Source organism: Mus caroli, unplaced genomic scaffold (genome assembly GCF_978045245.1).
Source record: "Mus caroli unplaced genomic scaffold, Mus_caroli_1 scaffold_18, whole genome shotgun sequence".
Lineage (NCBI taxonomy): Eukaryota > Metazoa > Chordata > Mammalia > Rodentia > Muridae > Mus > Mus caroli.
In genome coordinates this window covers 60,714,985-60,738,686 of record NW_028227273.1, presented here as the reverse complement: position 1 = coordinate 60,738,686, position 23,702 = coordinate 60,714,985, and the positions used below count along the sequence as shown (strand labels likewise).

Sequence of the window (23,702 nt, the reverse complement as noted above, 5' to 3'; positions counted from 1 at the left end):
CTTGAATCTCTGCTGCAAGGTTCTGGCTTGATTTTTCTGTTTCCTGCAATCAAAGGGTGTCTTGTTTTCAGCAATAGAGTTCAGCCATTTAGTTCTTGTGGTCAAGAAGAAACAGGCCCTAGGCTAGCTAGAAGCCTTGGAAGCAGGTATAAGATGTGGGAACTATCAGTTCAGGAGCATGGATGGGCGGGGCGGAAGTTCTTTGCCCGCCATCTTTCTTACTGGCGCGCCATACTAGTGCAGCGATCCTGTCAGCTGAGAAAGTCTTGGGGGCTCAGCCACTGTGGCCAGAAGACCTTCGACCTCAGGAGCGGGGGTGAGGCCGCAGGAGGCTCCGGACACAGACATGGTGAGCTTGAGTCGGGTGTGTGAAGTGGGCGGACCTCCCGTAAGTCACCGATCTAAGGCTGACACCGCCCCCTCCCCCGGGTGGTGGTGGGGCTTGAGAGAATCCTTCTGCTCCCTGGGCTGTGGGACTCCATCGCTCTTTCACCCGGTTTCCTGTCGGCAGCTCCGCCCTCGCTATGCCAGGTCCCCTCACGTTGTGGTGCCCGCCAGAGGATCCTGTGGGGCTTTCGCCTTTAATGTAGGACTGTGGACTGGAGCTGCTGTGGGGTTAGGTTTGCGTCTCTGCGTTCTGCGGCAGTTGTTTTCCTGGGAACCTTTCAAATTCTTGAGTAGGCTCGGCTGCAGCTTGCGGCTGCAGTCTAGTGATGCATAGAGTGGAAAAGAAATCTTAATGTATCCAGGCGCTTCCTCACACTGCCCAACTCATTAGAAAGAATCCATATGTAACTGAGCTGTTTGAGGAGGAGGAGATGTGTGCTTCTCTCTGACGTCTTTGTTATTGTCCTTTGACAGGGCGTTCATTCGTGATGATTTTAAGATTGCATACTAATTGGAGGAAGACTTGAATGTGAAAATGCTTATCGCTTGCAATAGCGATAAGCCCCAACTCTTAAGGCCTTCATGCATTCCAGTAATTAGGCGGAAAAGGGCCTAACACTTTATTTTCCACCCCAAGTAAACTAGTGTAGAGAAAGAAAACAAAAGGGAAGGGACTTTGACCTGAAGTCATCCTGATCTTTGGGTGACAATAATGGAAAGATTGTGTGCTGATTTGTACTGCGAGCGGGTCGGAGATGGCAGGTGTGAAAGAAGCAGCATGATTGGAGGAAGAACAGACCAGTCCGAAGTTTGCTTACTATTTTTTCACTATTCGATTCAGCCATACATTTTTGGGACTTATGGGAATTTGGATTTTTTTTTCTTTTTTACAATTTTATTTTATATGTACGGGTGGTTTCCCTGTGCGCATGTGTGTGCACTGCATGCATACCTGGTGACCACAGAGACCAGAAGATCCCCTTTCTTCTGGGATTGGAGTTACAGATGGCTATGAGCTGCCTTTTGGGTGCTGGGAGTCACTTAGTTCCTTGGAAGATCAGCCAGTGCTCTTAACCACTGACCCATCTCTCCAGCCTGTGGCAAATGGGCATTTATCAAGTTTGTGTCTGGGTTGGTCATAGATTTAAAGGGACAGGCCTGGAAGTAACATCATCTAAGCGTAAGGGTGAAATTGTTTCTCAGGTATAGAAAGTATTGTGAGCTAGAAGGCCTGTAACTGTTGTTTATCAGGATTACATGCTTGGGTAAAACTCATCAACTTCAGTTATTTCTGTTTGCCACCAGGCAGAGAGAGAGCAAGAGTGTGGATATATATATATATATATATATATATATATATAGCCAGAGTATAATTTGTGCTTTGTGAGAATGCGTGTATTGGGCAGTCTGAGGAGAAATTACCTCAAGAAAAAGATTTATCATTTTCCCAGTATATTTTGGTATAATCTTAAAAGTTGGTCAATGTCCAAGATTTTGCCTAAGACAGATGACCTTTGACTTTGCTGAACAATAGGAATGTCTTTGGATTTTTTCCTTTTCTTTATATATTTTAAATTTATTTACTTATTTATTTCTGGGGACAGAGTCCCACATGTATTCTTTTTTTTTAATTTATTTTTATTTTTTTATTTTTATTTTTTATATTTTTTATTAGGTATTTTCCTCATTTACATTTCCAATGCAATCCCAAAGGTCCCCCATACCCTCCCCCCTACTCCCCTACCTAACCACTCCCACTTTTTGGCCCTGGTGTTCCCCTGTACTGGTGCATATAAAGTTTGCAAGTCCAATGGGCCTCTCTTTCCAGTGATGGCCGACTAGGCCATCTTTTGATACATATGCAGCTAGAGTCAAGAGCTCGGGGGGTACTGGTTAGTTCATATTGTTCCTCCTATAGGGTTGCAGATCCCTTTAGCTCCTTGGGTACTTTCTCTAGCTCCTCCATTGGGGGCCCTGTGATCCATGTTTGCTAGGACCCGGCATAGTCTCACAAGAGACAGCTATATCAGGGTCCTTTCAGCAAAATCTTGCTAGTGTATACAATGGTGTCAGCGTTTGGAGACTGATTATGGGATGGATCCCTGGATGTGGCACTCTCTAGATAGTCCATCCTTTTGTCTCAGCTCCAAACTTTATCTCTGTAACTCCTTCCATGGGTGTTTTGTTCCCAATTGTAAGAAGGGGCAAAGTGTCCACACTTTGGTCTTCGTTCTTCTTGAGTTTCATGTGTTTAGCAAATTGTACCTTATATCTTGGGTATTCTAAGTTTCTGGGCTAATATCCACTTATCAGTGAGTACATATTGTGTGAGTTCTTTTGTGATTGGGTTACCTCACTCAGGATGATGCCCTCCAGGTCCAACCATTTGCCTAGGAATTTCATAAATTCATTCTTTTTAATAGCTGAGTAGTACTCCATTGTGCAAATGTACCACACTTTCTGTATCCATTCCTCTGTTGAGGGGCATCTGGGTTCTTTCCAGCTTCTGGCTATTATAAATAAGGCTGCTATGAACATAGTGGAGCATGTGTCTTTCTTACTAGTTGGAACATCTTCTGGATATATTCCCAGGAGAGGTATTGGGGGATCCTCCGGTAGTACTATGTCCAATTTTCTGAGGAACCACCAGACTGATTTCCGGAGTGGTTGTACAAGCTTGCAATCCCACCAACAATGGAGGAGTGTTCCTCTTTCTCCACATCCTCGCCAGTATCTGCTGTCACCTGAATTTTTGATCTTAGCCATTCTGACTGGTGTGAGGTGGAATCTCAGGGTTGTTTTGATTTGCATTTCCCTGATGATTAAGGATGCTGAACATTTTTTCAGGTACTTCTCAGCCATTCGGTATTCCTCAGTTGAGAATTCTTTGTTTAGCTCTGAGCCCCATTTTTTAATGGGGTTATTTGATTTTCTGGAGTCCACCTTCTTGAGTTCTTTATATATATATTGGATATTAGTCCCCTATCTGATTTAGGATAGGTAAAGATCCTTTCCCAATCTGTTGGTGGCCTTTTTGTCTTATTGACAGTGTCTTTTGCCTTACAAAAGCTTTGCAGTTTCATGAGGTCCCATTTGTCAATTCTTGATCTTACAGCACAACCCTGTGCCCATATCTTCGAGGCTTTTCCCCACTTTCTCCTCTATAAGTTTCACTGTCTCTGGTTTTATGTGGAGTTCCTTGATTCACTTAGATTTGACCTTAGTACAAGGAGATAGGAATGGATCAATTCGAATTCTTCTACATGATAACCGCCAGTTGTGCCAGCACCATTTGTTGAAAATGCTGTCTTTTTTCCACTGGATGGTTTTTGCTCCCTTGTCAAAGATCAAGTGACCATAGGTGTGTGGGTTCATTTCTGGGTCTTCAATTCTATTCCATTGGTCTACTTGTCTGTTCCTATACCAGAACCATGCAGTTTTTATCACAATTGCTCTGTAGTAAAGCTTTAGGTCAGGCATCGTGATCCCACCAGAGGTTCTTTTATCCTTAAGAAGAGTTTTTGCTATCCTAGGTTTTTTGTTATTCCAGATGAATTTGCAGATTGCTCTTTCTAATTCGTTGAAGAATTGAGTTGGAATTTTGTTGGGGATTGCATTTAATCTGTAGATTGCTTTTGGCAAGATAGCCATTTTTACAATGTTGATCCTGCCAATCCATGAGCATGGGAGATCTTTCCATCTTCTGAGATCTTCTTTAATTTCTTTCTTCAGAGACTTGAAGTTCTTATCATACAGATCTTTCACTTCCTTAGAGTCACGCCAAGGTATTTTATATTGTTTGTGACTATTGAGAAGGGTGTTGTTTCCCTAATTTCTTTCTCAGCCTGTTTATTCTTTGTGTAGAGAAAGGCCATTGACTTGTTTGAGTTAATTTTATATCCAGCTACTTCATTGAAGCTGTTTATCAGGTTTAGGAGTTCTCTGGTGGAATTTTTAGGGTCACTTAAAATGCTTGACACAGCTGGAGTTATCACAGAGAAAGGAGCTTCAATTGAGGAAATGCCTCCATGAGATCCAACTGTAAGGCATTTTCTCAATTAGTGATCAAGGGGAAAAGGCCCTTTGTGGGTGGGACCATCTCTGGGCTAGTACTCTTGGTTCTATAAGAGAGCAGGCTGAGCAAGCCAGGGGAAGCAAGCCAGTAAAGAACATCCCTCCATGGATTCTGCATCAGCTCCTGCTTTCTGACCTGCTTGAGTTCCAGTCCTGACTTCTTTCAGTGATGAACAGCAATGTGGAAATGTAAGCTAAATAAACCCTTTCCTCCCCAACTTGCTTCTTGGTCATGGTGTTTGTGCAGGAATAGAAACCTTGACTAAGACAACTGAAAACAGTGCAAAGTTGAAGTTTTCAGTGGCATTTCCTAGATGCGCAGCATTTCCTGATTTACCAGAAGTGAAGCACCTTCTTGGCCTGCCCCTAAATAGTGACCATGGTGTCTCTGCACAGAGATGGGTTCATCCCTGTGATGTGAAAGTGAAGCAGGCTGTTTCTCTGATCTCACCTTTTGTTTCCCTTGCAGAATTGTGTCTCTATAAAACAAGAGTTTACAAAACTCCTCTAACTTTCTTTTGTGATTTGAGTATAAAATGGTGATATTTCAGTTCTCTGTATGGGTGCACACTTGCAAAGCATGCCTTCAGGAATCGGAGGCAGGAATGTCGTTATGAGATTGAGGACAACTTGCTCCAGATGGTAAAGTCAGGGTCAGCACGTGCTCCAGAGTGAGACCCAGGCTCAGTACTCTCTCCAACCCAAAGACTGATAAAACATAGAACGTTGGCGATGTTTGTTCCTGGTCGGCTCCTGACTCGATTGACTGTGAGGGCTGAGGAAAGGAATCACAGAGATGTTTATGGAGGCAGTTCTCCCCTCCCGCCTTTACAGGGACACCGAGATTAAACCCAGATTATCAGGTTTTCATGGCAAACATTTCTGTCTGCTGAACCATCTTGCTAACCCAATGAATCCTTAAAATAAGGTATTTGTTAGCAATCACTTTCAACGACAGCGTGTGTATTCCCATGCAGTTCCACTGTTGGTGAACAGATAGGATATGGCACCTCCAGAGGCTTGCTTTGATTTTATTTAGCTCCTTACATAGAGGCTTTCTCCTTTACTTTTCTCTTTCCTGGTTTTCCTTTTCACAATTTTATAAATTGTTTATTACTAAGTGACATTTCATCACCTTTGAATTTTGAATGCAGTTAATATTGTTTTAAACAGTGTGGTTTCTTTGTCCTAGTCTCTAGCAATTATATTGGTATTGGTAACTAAATTTGTAGTAAGACCAGCCTTGTCTCATTTCTCTGCTTGTTGGAAATTGGCTTCATTATTTGGAATTGTTAATTGGAATTGTTCTGTATTTATTTTATTTTGTTCCTGCTTTGTTTGGTGATGGTCATAATATTATTTTGTCCCCAGGTTCATATTGTGTTCTTACACAATGGGGAAATGTAGGTGACTTTTCAACTATGGGTAAAGTCAAGTTTAGCAAGAAATTTGTATTTTTATAGATGTGTATTTATTGTGTGATTTAATAACACTTCATATAATCTAGTTTATTATTTAGCATTAAATATAATAGCAAGCATAATTTATGATTATATGTTATTTGTACTGATTATCTTTGACACTGAACATTTTTTATGTAATTCTTCATGTTTTATGAGTCTCTGTCTTTCCATATTTCTCTTTCACCTGTTTTTCTTATTGTTCTGTATGAATAGTATCATGTTACAGATTTAATTGTATATGGTTCAGTTATATACAGATATAGTTTTATATATACAAGTATTAAGGTAATGCTGCATAACCGTGCTAAAGTCTCCCATTGAGTCTAGATTTTTATTCTATATCTTGGAAGAGATTGTAGGTGAATGATAACCATTTTTATGAAATATTAGAATAAACCAACGAAACCATGCTTTGTCTCTCCTGTTTGGGACACATACTTCATACTACTTCAATTTTTTAAAATACATACAGCCCTATATATATTCTTTGTCTTCTTGTGGTTTTATCAGTAGTTGCTTTCTAGGAGTCATTTTATTTCATGTAATATTATATTTATGCACAGAACTTCATTAAATCTTACGATATTAATGTTCACTGGATTAGTATGAGCAGCACTCTTCGCATTGCCCATTATATTAGTTATGTTTCTTGTTTCTGTGAGAAAATACCTGAGAAGAAATACATTAAGGGAAGAAGGTCTTACATTGGTTTACATTCAGATGGAATACAGCAAAGCACGAAAGGCACAGTGGCAGGTGGTCACTCTCTGTCCTCAGGAAGCAGACAAACAGCAAGAAGTGGAGCCAACTATAAAATCACAAGGCAGCTGGGTGTCTTTAATTAAAGGCAGGGCTGGCCTTTAATCCCAGCACTTGGGAGGCAGAGGCAGGTGGATTTCTGAGTTCGAGGCCAGCCTGGTCTACAAAGTGAGTTCCAGGACAGCCAGGGCTACACAGAAAAACCCTGTCTCGAAAAACAAAACAAAAATAAACCAAAAACCAAAACCCACAAGGCCTTCCCCTAGGGAGCCACTTCACCTCCTCAAGGCTTCACAACCTTTCCCAACAATGCCAATAGTGTAAGACCAAGTGTTCAAACACGTGAGTCTATTGTTGATTCTTCAAACTATTTTGGTGTGAGTGTGTGTGTGCGTGTGTGTGTGTATGCTTCAATGAAGTAAAGCTTAACAATTTTGATCCCAGAATTGGGCATGCGGGTTTGGTAAAAAAGGAAATTGGGAATGGGTGGGAGGTGAGGCGAGAACTGTGGTTACGGTGTGATCATCTGATTGATTGTCTTACCAAAGATTTGATAGTTCTTGTTGTAAGGGAATTTTTTTCTTTGCTTGTTGTAAGAACCTAAATTTAAGCAGTAAGTTACATGTGGGCAAACATTTCTAAAAGATAAGTAGTTCTCAGACATAAATTAATGATATTGCTAGGGAAAATAAATGAAATTGCTTATAAAAAATGATATACTTAGAGCCCTCTTTTCTGCTACTGAGGTTTTGCTGTATTTTGCAGGGAATAATCATTTAACATAATGTATAATGTGGAGGAAAATAGTAATAGAATTGCTACTTGGTAGCTTCTGTTGAAGAGTGTACTTGTCTTTGTGTGTGTGTTGGGGGGTGGGAAGGTCAGGTCCCCATACACATTATCCTCATTTGGAAGAAACTATACGTGTTAAATTCTGTTTTCATCTTCATAGTTACTATTTTCTTAGTTTACATAATTATAATTATTTCCCTTGAGGTTCTTTTTCTTTATGGAAATAACATCTCCTTCAGTATCCCTCTGTCTATCATCCTAAATACAGCTATTGTTGAACTTTATCTATCTTCTAATAGTATTTAGTGGAGTTGCGTGAGTGCACAATATTGGCTTTTCATGGTGTGATTAGCATCAACGTAAGAAGAGTAAGAATGCCCATTAGTAGGAATCCTACAGCTAATGTGTTGGTCTTGGGAAGTAATGTTCTCTTGGGGGTGCCACTTGGCCCATGTAGTTGTTATTGTATTTTGAGTTAAACATCATTGCCACATATTAGTCATACTCTACTCTGTTATCACTACATATGGATCTGCCTGAAATGGCCTTTAATTGTCCTCAGTTCCTTCTTATGCTTTGATTCTATAAACTTGATTCTGCCTTAAATAGCCTTCTGTGGCCAGAGGAGAAATGGGTAGCACCCTCAAATTAGGGAGAAATGTTTTTGAAGATGTTGTTAAAACAAACAAACAAACAAACAAACAAACAAACAAACTACACATGGATATTTCAGGAATCCTGTGAGATTGGTGGAACTGATAAGGAAAACTACAGTCGAAGTGAATGTTTTGCTCATATTTGTCACAAGCAACAGACAGAACAAGTTGCCAGAACCACCGAGGCACTGTAGCAGGGTATAAATCCGAATTTAAAAACCTGGAGCATAGGGCGAGATTCTGTATCTTTAGTATCAATGTTAGCTAGAATATATGCATTGTCTTTAATCTTCTCTTTGATGGTTTCTTCTAACCTTCCTCTGAGCTATAGCACTCAGAAGCCACAGGCCAGGCCACCAGAGCGTCTCTCATGAGTATACAGGTCAGCATACTGAGTAACAGGCCAGGTGGAATGAGAGTGTATATACTAGGTAGCTAGTGCCTATAGTACTAGACTGGTTTCAGCTTTCCATCAGAGACTCCGTTATTACATCTGGAAATTTACTGGGCAGCTTTCTAAAAGCGCTCCTTCAACATCAGCTCCCTCCTCTCCAACTTCCTGCACAAGATGCTCCTTGAAGCTTTTATAGCAAGGTGCATGGTACTGTTTTTTTGTCATATGTGTTTATCTACTGTCCACTGTTTCTGTCAGACACTGAGGCATGTCCTAGAACATGTCCTCCACATAAGAAGACAACCACCTTTATTATTATTATTATTATTATTATTATTATGCTCATCTCTCATGTCAGACAGGATTGTGTCATTGTTGTATAGAGACTTTTCCTGTGGAGATGCAACATACACAAAGCTACCTACCCCCAGAAGAGGAACCCAAGACAGATCAACGTAGTAATTGCTCTAGACCTTTTTTTTTTTTTTTAACTATTGCAAAAAATGGTGGGAAGAATCCAAACCCTACTGGGTTGCTAGAACCCTGCACAGAGCAACTGAAGCACCTAATTATGTACTAGATTATTCTTCTACACCCCAATCCTCGTCAGTCTCTAGGTCTGTCCTCAATGCCTTGAAGAACATTGGAAAAAAAAAGCATACATCTGGTATTGCTTCATGGGATAAAGGGCAGGATCACAGTATTCCTGAGTTTCCCTGGTTACAACCCACGCTCCATTCAGAATGAGCTTTTCAGGATGCTTATGTCAGAGATGCTACCTCCAACTGTTTCATGTAGCACCGCATGTGGATGGATGTACACCAGCCCCCTAAGATGAGCTGAGAGTGGATTGACTGCTCTCTAGAGAAGGGCTAGTGATAGGTCTCGTCTCAGGATGGACACTGACTACGGCACACTGACAATTCAGTGAACTTCGCTTGACTCAAGCTTCTTAAGCGTATTCCCAGTAGGAGCTTTATTAAAGCTATTTATCCAAGGGAGGCATTTTTTTTTTTTTTTTTTTTTGCCGTGAGACCTTGTGACCTTACACTCAACAGACAGACAGATCCTATAATACAGTGGTTCTCAACTTTCCTAATACTGGATCCCTTTAATACAGTTCCTCATGTTTTGGTGACTTCCAACCATAAAATTATTTTTATTGCTATTTCCTAACTATAATTTTGCTACTGCTATGAACCTTAATGTAAATATTTGATTATGTAGAATATCTGATGTATGACCCACAGGATAAGAACTGCTGTTGTAGAGGGTCCTGGAAGTATTCCCTGGCCTTAAGGGGTCCTAGCCCCATCTTATTCTGACAAGCTTCATGGCTGACCTTACAGTACCAGATGTGGTCAGTGCAGAGGATACTTAGATCCTAGCATGCACCCCACCAAATTGTCACCAGGTGAGACTCTCAATCATTTTTGTTTCACCTTACCTACATCCTTTACTAGGTTGGGTAAGCTCCTTGGACTACAATAAATAAGACAGATGCTAGCCCCACCCACTTTGCTCTCCTGTGGTAGTACCTAATGAGGTGACAGATGGGAGTTACCACCTATCTCCAGGGTAAGGCCCTATTCTCTGACTTCTCTCCACCTATGGCAAATGGGGTGCTAACTCACTTCTTCTGGTTGTACTCTGGGCTCTTTTCATTCCTCCAATGGGGCATTAAGGAACTAGTTTTGCCCACTTGTGCCTCCCTGTCCCCCACCCCAAGGTTCTGGTCCCCCCCTTTTTTTTCTGTTCAGAAACCTCTTGATAGTTGTGTTGATTTTTTGTTCAGTACTCATTCTTAGACACCTACCATTGCTGCTACTGCTAGCGCCAAGTGTTCATCCTCCCTTCTGAATGCTTTCTCCCCTCCAAGACACTCAGGAAAGCAGGGCTGAGGGGCAGCAGGTTGGTTACTACTCCACCCCAGGGAAGATAGGGCTCTGCCACTTTGATAGGGCAGTTTTGAGCACTACTTGGAAAGAGGGGGGTCTATTTTAGTGGGAAAGGGGTATAGGGACCACCTTCTCCCCTTGTTCTATGGGGAAGGATGGCTGGTATTTCTTCTAGCCTGGTTTCTATTTGCAGTTACTTGAATAAAAAATAAAAAAAAACTTTCGAGGGGGTGCTATCTTGAACTCATTGTGTTGCATCTAAAATTGTGACATCATTCCTATCATTTCATTGTTTGACATTTTCTAATTTATTTTTAAAAAGTAATGTTTTTCTAAATTAGCTTAGTAAATTACTCTCCAGAATGCCTGTGGTTACTTCATAAGAAACCCAGTACCTTCCAGAAGTTTTCTCTTCGTGCAGGCATAATAAATATATCGAACTATAATAAATTGTGACAAAAAGTGATAATTACTCTCAGAGCAGTTCAGTAAAGGCCCATCATTCTCATAACAGCTTGGGAATGCTCAAGTGGTCTCCCTCTCGTGATCATGTTAAGAACTTTTAAGCATTTAAAGGGAAAGCAGGACTTAAGCAACTAACACATTGTGTACAAAAGCACAGGTCCCCACCCCTTGCTATCAGTCTGTTGAGATCCATTCCAAGAGCAATATATAGACAAAAGCAAAAGTCACACTTTGGATTGAGTCCTTTCTAAGACTATGTGGATGCAGGATAGCTGGTGTTAGCTGTGTGTGCACTAAGTAGCTGGACGGTCTTGTGAGGTCTTAAACTGTATACAAAAAAAAAAAAAATCTTACTGGATTGCAAGACCCAGCAGCATAGTTGTTATTCCTGTCCTGTTATTTCTTATTTCTGTAACAACGAGTTCCAATCTAATACAGGAATTGCCGTGTAAGAGGTGGAGGGTGTGCATGGTGAATGAGAGTGTCATGGCCTTTGGAGAAACACATACCCTGTGAACTCCTTGGAGAAGGTATCTACTTTACAGTGCTGTGAATCTCATTCTTCTCCCTGATATGGCATATTTTAGGACTGTCTAACCTTTGAGGATGTGGCTGTGAACTTCACCTTGGAGGAGTGGGATTTACTGGATCCTTCCCAGAAGCAGCTCTACACAGATGTGATGCAGGAAACCTTCAAAAACCTAATTGCTATAGGTAACGATAAGGTCATTTCCTTGCTTAACAATGAGAGAGCTGCTTTGCTTGCCAATGCTGTTCAGTGATTTAAGATATAAAGGGTACATGTGATAAATATTCCAAGCATTTCCTTGTTATAGGTAGGTTTCATAATACTTTTTCTGGCTCTGCATTTTAGGACAAATTGAGGAAGTCCAGAGGAGTAAAGATGTTGATGAAGATTCTAGGAGAAACCTAAGGTAAAATTTGTCCCCTCCAAATAAGAGGAATGTTGCTTAATAATTTGGGAATGAAAGGTAGATAGATGGCTTCGTAGTTAATAACATTGTTCTTTCAGACAACCAGGATTAGATTCCAGCACCCAGCATCTATTACTCCGGTCCTAGGAGATCGGACATGCACTTCTGACCTGTTTAGGCACTGCATGCAGGTGTTGCACAGACATTCATGCAAGTAAAACACCTATACACATATAAATAAATAAATAAATAAATAAATAGGAATTTTTTAAGAATGTAGAAATTTTAAAATAAACCCAACTTTAAAATAATTTAATCTCCAATAATTTTTATAAAAATTCATAGAGAGTTGGTGAAAGAATATACTAACAAGATGATACAGTTGATTTTCTGATCATCAAGTATATACAAATTTTGTTTCATGTACAAAATTATTTTAAAATGATATGGGCTATGTAGAGACTTGAAGTGCCAAGGTCAGGGGGTACCCAGGGGGTCTTCTACCCTCTCAGAGGAGAAGGAGAAGTGGGTAGGTGAAGAGACTGTGGAAGGAGGGGACCAGGAGTGGAAGTAGTGATCAGTATGTAAAAGGAATAAATAAATTAAAAATGATCTGGGAAGAAAACAAAACAAAACAAAATGATATGGGCTGGACAGAGAGTGCATCGGGGGTACGAACATGTGCTGTGTGAGCATTAGTACTTGAGTTTGGGGATCCCCAGCACTCACGGGTTTTTTAAAGGTAAGACTGAGCTATAGCTAGGGTTGTCTGGCTATCAGCCAAGCTGAAAGGGTGAGAAGGGTAGCATGACTTCCAGATCCAATAAGAGATCCCTGTCTCAAGAGGTTGACATGGAAAGTGATGGAAGAGGATCCCTGGTATTCTCATTTGACCACCACATGCAGACACCACACCTCACACAGTCAGGACTAGTGAGGATGGCTCAGGAGGGAAAGGTGCTTTCCACTAAGTCTAATGACCGTGGTTCCATCCCAGAACATGCATGGTGAATCAAGAGAACCAACTCTTACATGTTGTCCTCTGATATCTATATTGAGGTAGTGGCACATCTGTACTCACCCATCACACACACACACACACACACACACACACACACACACACACACACACACTGATATGTAGCCGGCTGAGGACTGAGCTCACAAATACCATTCTTCAGAGACCCTGAGTAGGGTCTCCTGCATCCATGTTGGAGCAGCTAGCAAACATCTGTACTCCAGTTTTAGACAATGTACAGTACAGGTACAGTACAGTACAGTACACTTATGTACACACACACACACACAATTAAAAATAAAACAAATCTTTACAGTTTTTTAAAAATACAAATAAATACTGTTTTAAACATTAAATAATAATAAAAGTAGAAAATGTATGACATTATCTTCAGGCTTTGAGTATGAGGTTTTTTTTTTTTTTTAAATGAAGAGTGTATTGACTCCACCAAGTTTTCCTCTAAGACCTTTATACAGTCTCCTCTACTTACCCAGTAATAATAATTTAAAAGCTTGAAGGAATGTATTCTTTCCACTGGTTATCATCTTCAAAATATACTGAATATATGCAAGTATTTTAAAATCTGAAAGCATTTTTGTAGAAGCATTTTGTTTAAAGAATATGTGTCATAGAGAGGCACCTTTAGGACTGACTAATTACAGTTCTAGCAATAGATGGCAGTTAGTTCAAGGCAAACGTAAGCAGCACAGCAAGAAGCAAGACTCCAGAACAAATGAATAATGAAAAATAAACAGGTGAATAAGCAAGCATAATGGCATGAGCATTCAGTGCTTGCAGAATATTTTACTTGGTAAAAGTGTTAACATCTATACGAATACCAGCATTTTCACATGATATGTCCTCTGGAAATCCTGTGGGACATGTAGCACATTCATGTTAAAGAATTCTAGCCATGTGAAATATGAACACTTGTCCTGACTGGTAACTTATAAGTGAGATCTGAGTACTGTGCCTTCTACTTTTTACAGACGTGGACTGGTGGAATTATTGTATGAACCCAATGAAGGCAGACGGTGTGACGGGATCTTCAGTGAGTTTCCAGATACTGTCATGCACAAGAAAACCTCTCACGGAGTAAAACGGTGTGAAAGTAATTTATGCGAAGACATACTTATTGGTCTTCCACCCCTAAATATGCATATTCCTCTTCAACCCGGACATAAACGATATGAATATGAGGTCTGTGAAGACAGTCTCTATAAATTTAGGGAATGTGGAAAAACCTTCATGTATCCTGAGTGCTATCTGAAACATGAAAATCCCCACGCCATTGAGAAGCCGTATAAATGTCATCAATGTGGGAAAGCCTTTTCTTCTTCAAGTAAGGTTCGAAGACATGAAAGAACTCATACTGGTGAGAAACCCTACATATGTAACCACTGCGGGAAAGCCTTCCCTAGTCGTGGTTCCCTTCGACGTCATGACAGGATTCACAGCGGAGAGAAACCCTTTGTATGTAAGTATTGTGGGAAAGCTTTCACTGGCCAAAGTTCACTTCCACGCCATGAAAGAATTCACAGTGGAGAGAAACCCTATGTATGCAAATACTGTGGCAAATGTTTCATTTCTTCAAGTACCTGTCGAGTACACGAACGGACTCACACTGGAGAGAAACTCTATGTTTGTAACCTGTGTAATAAAGCTGTCACTACTCGTACCTCCCTTCGAAATCATGAAAGAATCCACAGTGGTGAGAAACCCTATGTCTGTGAGCAGTGTGGGAAGGGTTTCATCTCTTCTGGTACCTTTCGGATACATGAACGAATTCACACTGGAGAGAAGCCCTATAGATGTAAGGAATGTGGGAAAGCCTTCACTATACAGAGTTCTCTTCAGCGCCACGAAAGGATTCATACTAGGGAAAAGCCCTATGACTGTAAGGAGTGTGGGAAAGCTTTCAGTGGGTACAGTTCCCTTCGACGCCATGAAAGGATTCACAGTGGAGAAAGACCCTATGCATGCAAGCAGTGTGGGAAAGCCTTTCCTGCTTTGGGTGATTGTCAGAGACATGAGCAAATTCACACCGGTGAGAAGCCCTACATATGTAAGCAGTGTGGGAAAGCCTTCACTCGTTGTGGTTCCCTTAGAATACATGAAAAGACCCATGCTAGAGAGAATTCCTAAGCGTAAAATGTGGGAAGGACTCCTTATTGCATGCCCTTTCTATAAAAAATTGTTAAAATGTTTAGTGAGGCAAACAAGTATCAATATAAAGTTATGAGGGCTGCCACTAGTCATATTTTTCAATTAACAAACAAAAGAACAAACTAAAAATGCACCCAATATCAAAACTTGCTCAGAAGGTTGACTGTAAGAAATTGTTTTAAAATTCTGTGAAATTCCTCAGGTAGTAGACAACCATAAATGTACATTATGAAAGGTTCAATGCAAAGTAATTTATGTAGAATGCTCCAAAAATTACATAACCTGAAGGAAATTTTTCTAAAATTATATCACACTGATTAGTTTATTACTAAAATAGATATCTGAACTATTTGTTTCTAAGTCTAACTCTTGTAAATAAATGGTGGCATGACAATTCTATGAAGTTTGCTTAAGCAGTGGAGCAAGAGAGTATCTTTTTTTCCCCTGTTCCCTACCATTCTGAAGAATTTTGGTTGTTTGAATAGTGAAATGGCCTTTTGAGATGTCGTTATAGCAAATATCTTAACAACAAATGAGTTGGCACGAGCTCACGGTGCTAGGACAAGATTCTCCAGGACAATGGATGTGCTCTAAGTTGGCATCTTATACAGCACTGTTTCTCCTATGGGTCCGGGACTTGAGGGCGTGGGAATCATCCCTATAACTCACCAGCAAATTTTTTTTTTCGTGTTCTGTAGATATTATGGTTCCACCAGGAGGAACACCCACCCATTCCTTTGAACTGGAAGCTAAGACACCCACACATACCTAACACCACACCCATTTACTCTGGGTTCCTTGTGCCCTTGAGTTAACTAAAAATTGTTATTGTTACTGGAGTGACGGTTCCACTTGACCAGTGGGGAATGAGACTGCCATTCAGCAATGGAGATGTTCTGATTATTTTTTGTTTACTTTACACAAGCTAGAGTTACCTGTAAGAGAAATCGCCATTAGATTGACCTGTAGGCAAGTCTGTGGGGGCATTTGTTTGATTAATGATGTATGGGACAGGGCTACTGTGGGTAGTGCAACTCCTGGGTAGGTGCTGTATAAGAAAGCAGGCTGAGTGAGCCACGAGGAGCAAGCCAAGACTCAGGTCTCTTCTTCAGATCCTACTTTCAAGGTCTAAGTTCCTGCCTTGAGATTCTCCTACCCTGGCTTCTCTTGCGGTTGGAATGTAAAGTGTAATTAAAACAAATCCGTTTTCCTCAAGTTGATTTTGGTCAGTGTTTTAGCAACAACAACAATAACAATTCAAACTAGAATACAAGGAAAGGAAGTCTATTCCTGGATTTCCTTTTTATTGCCATGTCTGTTGATTAAAACCCATGGGAAGCTACAACTCAGTCCAAACAGGGTAATAAATGGCTCAGATACTCAAGAATGCAAGTTTGAATCACTTCTCAAGGCAAAGAACCAGTTGATTTGGGTGTATGATGATGTTTTTAGTTACTTACAAGTTTTTTTTTATACCAAAATTTATTTTAAATTAAAAATTAAAAAAGATTAAAATGCTTAGCACTTGCTGAAGAGGAAGAAATACAAAATGACATCAGAAGGTACTTATAAATATGGCATGCCTGTGGGTCCAGTTACAGAAGTGAGGATTCTGATTTTATCGGGTCTTATTTTATTAAGAGAATATATGTTGGGCTGGGTGTGATGGCATATTCCTTTAATGCCAGCTCTCAGGAGGCAAAGGCAAATGAGTCTGTTAGTTCAAGACCAACTTGGTTGACATAGTGAGTTTCAGAACAGCCAGGGATGCATAGACTCAAAAACAAAAAAAAAGAATATGTTTATTTTTGTACTTGATAGTGTTGATTGCCAATGTGATAAATCTAGAATCACCTGTGAGATGGGCCCCTGAGAATTCCTGTGGACAGTTATCTTGATTGCATAAATGAGATAGAAAGATTCACCCACTGTTGGAAGTGCCAGTTCCTGACTGGAATCTATAAGCATATAAAAGTGGAGTATTAACTGTCTGAGCACAAGCACACAAGTGTTAATTCACTGTTCTCTGCTTTTGACTATGGATGTGAAAGATGCTCAAGTTACTGCCATATTGACTCCCCACAGTGATGGAATTATAAGCCAAATTAGCCCCCCCCTTTCCTTTATGTTGCTTTTACCTGGATATTTTGTCACAACAGGAAATGAAGCTAAGAAATATACACACATATAAAATAGATATTCATGTTTTCTTTAATCTCTTCTTTTACCATGTAATATATTTATTGATTTAATAATACTGGGTATTGCTATGTATTGTCATATTTAATTATGGTATAATAAGTGAATACGTTTTCCTTAAGGGACTTTAGCACCTATTCTGTGGAAACAATGTTTTCATTTGTACATGAAAATCATGTTAGGTGAAATAACTTTGTTAGCATCTTTATTTAGAAATTGTGTATAATCTAGGTTCACTTGACTGATGAAATGCACCTGTATATTGGTGAGGAAATTTCCATAGAAGGAGTGATATGTAGGGCAGTGACTTGGAGGGGAAAACACAGATTCAGTGTGGGTAGCAACTCCCAACATGGTCCTAGATGAAGTCTCAGGAAAAGCAGCAGGCACACACGTCCCTTCCTTTTGGTGTGAGTGTATCTATTGATGCTACTATGAACCTCTGCTGTCTTTTTCCTCTTAACTTGGACTCAGTTCTAGTGACTCTCTAGGAGCTTCCAGTATTTGGCCTCAGATTGGGCCCCCCAAGGCATTTAGCTTTTCAGAGTGGGCAGCTACCAAGATCTCTACTTCTCTGGTACAACCAACCATTGTTGGATCACCAGCCCCTATCATATGTGACGATCTAGTAAATATCTTCTTTAATAACTTTCTCGGTTCGGTTCTGGAAAACCCTAATATGATCTGACTAATTGAAAGAGAAATTTTGCTCTTTTTCAGCTTTTGCAAAATTTAATCAATTTTACAAATTTCAAAGACATGTACAGAATGTTTGGGGGTTTGTTTGGTTTGTTTTGTTATTTGATCTCGATCCATACTACTACTTAAGAACTACCTACTTTTTAAAAGTCTCTGTGTGTAAAGATGTATATGCTGCAGAACATGTGTGCAGGTCAGAGGGCAGCTTTGAGTGTCAGTTGCCACCTTCCATCTTGCTGAGACAGGGTCTCTTGCTTCTGCTGCATCTGCTAGCTGGCCTGTGAACTTCGGGGGATCCTGCTTCCATCTCCTATCTTGTCATAGAAATATGGGATAACAGGTATGCGATTGCTGCATCTGGGTTTTAGGAGTTTTAACTCATGTCATCTCACTGGGCAAGTCCTTTATCTACAGCTGTTGCCCCAGGGCAAAATTATATATTTTTGCATATAATGTGTTAACACTTCTCATCATAAAATATGCTGTTCCTATGAGTGTATGGCTAATTCCAGTCATCTGGACTAGTTTAAACTTTTATACCTTAGATACTCAAGTATTTCCTATGATACTCTGAACAGTCTTCCAGTAAATACAAATGTTCTTCAAATTTGGTAATATTTGCTTTTATAAACTCACAATGAAATGAGTCCATAAATTGAAATTGAAAATTACTGAACTTCAATGCTAAGTTGAGGCTAAATTTGAAACTCTTCAAATTGAAGCATGCCAAAAGGAGCAAATTATGGAAAAGAAAACACTACCCCCCCCCCCCATACAGTCTCTGGTTCTCTTTGCTAATAAAAGCAGGAAACTTGAAATGCCATTGATTAAACCCAAATTGAAAAGCCTGCCATGGTGATCATATCTTTAACCCCCCAGCATTTGGGAGGGTCTCTATGAGTTCAAGACCAGCCTAGTCTGCACAGAGAGACCCGGTGTCATAAGTGGAAGAACACGAAAGAAGGAAGAAGAAGAAGAAGAAAACAACTTTTCGTGTTTAAGACTAAAATGACATATTTCTAGCACTTGCCTCTCATTCCTACATCTGTACAATTGCCCACAGAAATCTGCCTCACTCAACCTTTGTTTATCAAACAATTCCTTAGCATTTAACTTTTGTCATGGACTATACTCTCTAAGAAGTATTTTTAAAGGGTTTGTTAATTGTAGAGGGTGGGGGGAGGGATGAAGGGGGTTTAAACAACCTTTAAAGAGATTATTTCCTTCCCTTGAGCACCTTTCTATTTTAATCTCCAAATCTACACTGGCTCAGCCTGAAATTCTTTTTTTTTCATCGAAGCCATGAATCCCACTTTTGCTTGGTGACAGCATGCTGTGAAACTGCCTTCCTACCTGCAATGCCAAGCTCATTTCCATAACACCTGTTGGACAAAATCACCTGTTTGATAATGACACATTGAATAGCTTAATTAACTGAATGTTTCATGCTGCTGTATGATGTGATGGCAGTTTTATGCTCATTAAGATGAGTTGTGCTCTATCTGATTTGAATGCATCAAGATCGTCCAAAAGTACATTGCATATTGATATCCAGTTTAAGGTCGCCCTTTGAAAGTCAATAGCATTTTCTTATATATATATATATTTTTTTATGTGTGTGTGTCTGTTGTGCACATGAGTTTGTGGCAGCAGAGATCAGAAGACGGGGTTGGCTCTCCTGGTCACCATGGCAGTTGTGAGTCACCTGATGCGAGTGCTAGGAACTGAATCTGGGGCCTCAGCAACAGTGGTGTATTGGTTTATTTTCTGTTTTGGCATGAAATATCCTAAGTCTTTTCCACTCCCAAGTTTTTGTTGTTGGTTTTGGTCTGCATTCTATTGCAACAGAAAGGAAACTACAAAAAATTGCACTCGTAAGCAGTGAGCCATCTCTCCAGCCCCTTGATAGCATTTTCTGATCAGTGATTTTTGTTTCCCAACCACTTAAAATAAAAAACCTCCATAAACAAAGACTAGTGTGAGTCACTGAGCATCCTTCTTTCTGCTAAAATACTCCTAAATAGAGTATTCACTTACTTCTTAGTATTACTATAACAATTTTTAAGTCTGTTGTTAGACCTGAAAAAAAATTGCACAACTGTCTGACTAAAGCAAGCCAAATTTGGAACTGACCAGCTGGCTACCTCTCCCAAAGCTGGGATTTCAGAGAGCACCTTCTCACTGGTTTTGGGGGGTTCCTTTTATGGGGAAGGGTTAGGGTTGATAGAAAAGAACTGCCAAGATAATTGGCTGTTCATACCTGGACAGAAGACTGGAGGACTTAGGGCTCAGGGCTGCCTGTGAGGTGAATAAATGCCATGCAGAACGGCTGCCAGGATAGTTGGTTTTTAGGAAGGAGGCAATAAGCATAGTGAAAGACTACACCATATGGAAGGGGAGTCACCGAGGTATCTGGGAAGACACATCTTCATAAGGCAAAAGGGCAGTCATTATCACAGGTTCAGGAGTTCAGAGTAAGGCAAAGGGTATTTTTACATCATGGGGATACATATTTATTGGTTGAAAAGCATAAATTGCCAGAGGCTTAGAAAACAAACATATTCTTATATGATATGAAAATGTAACAGTTATGACAATGTAGCTCCTTACATTAGGCTTAAAGAACAGAAATGTATTCTTGTACGGTATGGAGACTTAGTAACAGTGAGTGACAGTATGGGTCTGTAACAACACTGGCCTCTCTTTTGGTTCCACACCATATGAGGGCAGTATGTTTAGGTAAATTGTTAGGATAGAAGCCTATGAAGAAACAAAAATACCACCACTTGTGGTCAGTGTCTAACTACTTATTTAATAAGTATATCGTGGTCATCCTTAAACATTTATTAATATTTATTCATCTGTTTATTTTTGAGATAGGGTCTCACTTTGTAGCTCTACCTGGCCTGGAACTCATTATGCAGACCAGGCTGGGCTCCAACTCATAAACACCTGCCTGTATCTGCCTCTGTCTCCTTTGCTGGGATTAGATGCATATGCTACCACACTCATGAAAGCAAGCATCACCAACATTCCATGTTCTTGTATAATAATTACTTCAGGTTTAGGGTTTTCTTTTTTACCATTAATTTATTCATATTATATTCCAATTGCAGGCCCCCTCTTCCCAGTGCCCCCTTCCACATTCCCTCCCCCCAGTCTCCACCATCCCCTTAGGGTTTTCTAAGGACTTTTGCTGTAGCTGGACCTTCTGATAAACTTGTTCAGTGCTAGGAAACCTGGCACATCTTAAAGCAAAACGGTATGAATGAGTTCACTGAGCTGTGGAAAAATATAAAAAAGATGCAGGTGCTCCCACACACTTTGAAACACTTCTCATGAGAGATGCCACCTGGAAAGCAGACAATAGGAAAATAAATTGAGCTATTCAGCTGCCTCAAGGGATGGATGGTGGCGGGTCTGTTTCCCTTTACCATACACCACAGCTTCTGTTATTCAGGGTCTCTATGGGTTATATTCCTTAATAGCTAATGGCTACTTCTGGTACTGTGGCTTCATCATGGTCCATATGAACTAGCTTTTGTACTGTTCAATAACATCTCCGCCAGTCTCTCTCTCTGAGTCATCTGACTCATACCTAAACCAGACATCACGTAGCTGGACACCCATGTAGATGTCTGTAGGCATAACGTTTTTATGCACTGTGTAAAGGTTATCTGTGTGTGTGTGTGTGTGTGTGTTTTAAGTTTAAAGCACATGTACTAAGTGTGCTTGCAGGAAATATAAATGAAAAACGAAGAGAGATAAAACTTTAAAACACAAAAGGGAACTGGAGAGATGGCTCAGAGAATTAAGAACACTAGTTGGTCTTATACAGAAGAGCAGAGATAGATTCTCAGCACCCACATTGGGCAACTCACAACCACTCTGGGAAGGAATCTGATACCCTATCCTGGCTTCTTGGCTATCACATGCACATATACATACATACATCTTTAAAAATTAACATTTAAAATCTAAGAAAGGACCCAAGTGGCCACCCCAGCCACACCAGCCTCCAGAAAGACACCTGCCTGGGATGGAAGAAAGGCACCTACCATGGGTGCTACTACAATGGATGAATGCGTGATAGAAAGATGGGAAGAATGGAGTATCCAGTGGAGATGCAGAAGAGAAAGTGAAGCCTAGAAGTTCATACAATGTGGAGAAAGGTGTAACTAGAGGCACACAGCAGCAAGGAACAGGCAGATAGGAGGAGGTCCTGACCCAAGGGCTGCCACCAAGGGCTGTATCTGAGTCTCTGATGCTGCTGCAACTGGTATCTGTGTCAATGTCTGTTACCACCAAAGACCAAGTGGATGTCTGTGGTCTGGGCTGCTGCTGGACACCATGTAGATGTCTGTAGACAAAATGTTTTTATGCACTGTATAAAGGTTATCCTTTGTTTTCTTTTTTATTTAACTTTATTATTTGTTTGTTTGTTTGATTGTTTGTTTATACGTATTCACTGTACATCCTGCTCACTGCCCCCTTCTGGTCACCCCCTCCAACAATCCTTCCACCATTTCCCTCCCCTTTTCCTGTGAGTGGGTGGAGTCCCCTGGATATCCCCCTAGCCCTGGCATTTCAAGTCTCTACAAGGCTAGGCACTTCCTCTCCCATTGAGGCCAGACAAGGCATCCCAGTTAGAGGATCATATCCCACATATAGGCAGCAGCTTTTGGAATAGCCCCTGCTCTAGTTGTTTGGGACCCACATGTAAGACCAAGGTGCATAACTGGTGCACTATGTGTGGGGAGGCCTAGGTCCAGCCCATGTATGTTCTTTGGTTGGTGGTTCAGACTCTGAGAGCCCCAAGAGTCCAGGTTAGTTGACTCTATTGGTCTTCTTGTGGCCGTCTTATTCCTTAGAGGCTGAAATCCTTCCTCTTGTTCTTCCATAAGAGTCCCCAAGCTCCATCCACTGTTTGACTGTGGGTGTCTGTATCTGTCTGAGTCAGCTGTTGGGTGGGTCCTCTTAAAGAACAACTTGTTCCTGTCTGCAAACATAACACAGTATCATTAATAGTGACAGGGATGGGTGCTTGCCCATGGGATGGGTCTCAAGTTGGGCCTGTTATTGGTTGGCCATTCATTCAGTCTGTGTTCCATTCCCTGTGCCTGTATTTCTTGTAGACAGGATAAATTTGGGGTTAAACGTTTTGTAGGTGTGTTGGTGCCTTTATTGCTCTACTGTGGTTCCTGCCTGGCTTTAAGAGGTGGCCTCTTCAGGTTCTATATCCCCAATATAGTTGGTCACAGCTAAGGTCACCTCCATTGGTTCTTGGGTGCTTCCTTTATCTGAGGTCTCTGTCTCGTCCTGGAAATGCCCTATCCTTGTGTTACTGAAAAGCTGATTTCTCATATTCATATTTTGTTGCAATCTAGACGTAACGTTGTTATGTTTATTTATTTATTTATTTATTTATTTATTTATTATTTTTGGTTTTTCGAGACAAGGTTTCTTTGTGTAGCCCTGGCTGTCCTGTGTTATGTTTATTCTTAGATGCTCCTTTCTCAAGCTTTTATAAACATTGTCATTTGTTCATTCTCTGCCTTAGCAATAAAAGCCAAAGAGCCAATTCAGAGCTTTAGGGAGAATAAGGTGAGATTTCCAATTCTAGGAAGGGGAAGAGGGAGCCACAAGGAGCGTTGAGGCAGCATGAGGAGAAGAGAGCTGGATCAAAAAAGGATGAAAAATGCAAATAATTTGAGAATATTTTCTGGGAGGAAGCCTGACTAGCTTGAAGGTATAGAATGGCATAATAATTGTTCAGTATTTGGCTCCTGTCTGCAAA

At 40.5% G+C, this 23,702-nt stretch overlaps 1 pseudogene across 1 annotated transcript; it reads left to right on the top strand.

The window, feature by feature from the left end:
• On the top strand, positions 1-20,402 carry LOC110312370 (uncharacterized; annotated as a pseudogene). The gene is made up of 4 exons (XR_015045852.1): positions 1-349; positions 11,476-11,602; positions 11,763-11,823; positions 13,831-20,402. The product of XR_015045852.1 is annotated as an uncharacterized LOC110312370 (transcript).
• Positions 20,403-23,702: the final 3,300 nt, after the last annotated feature.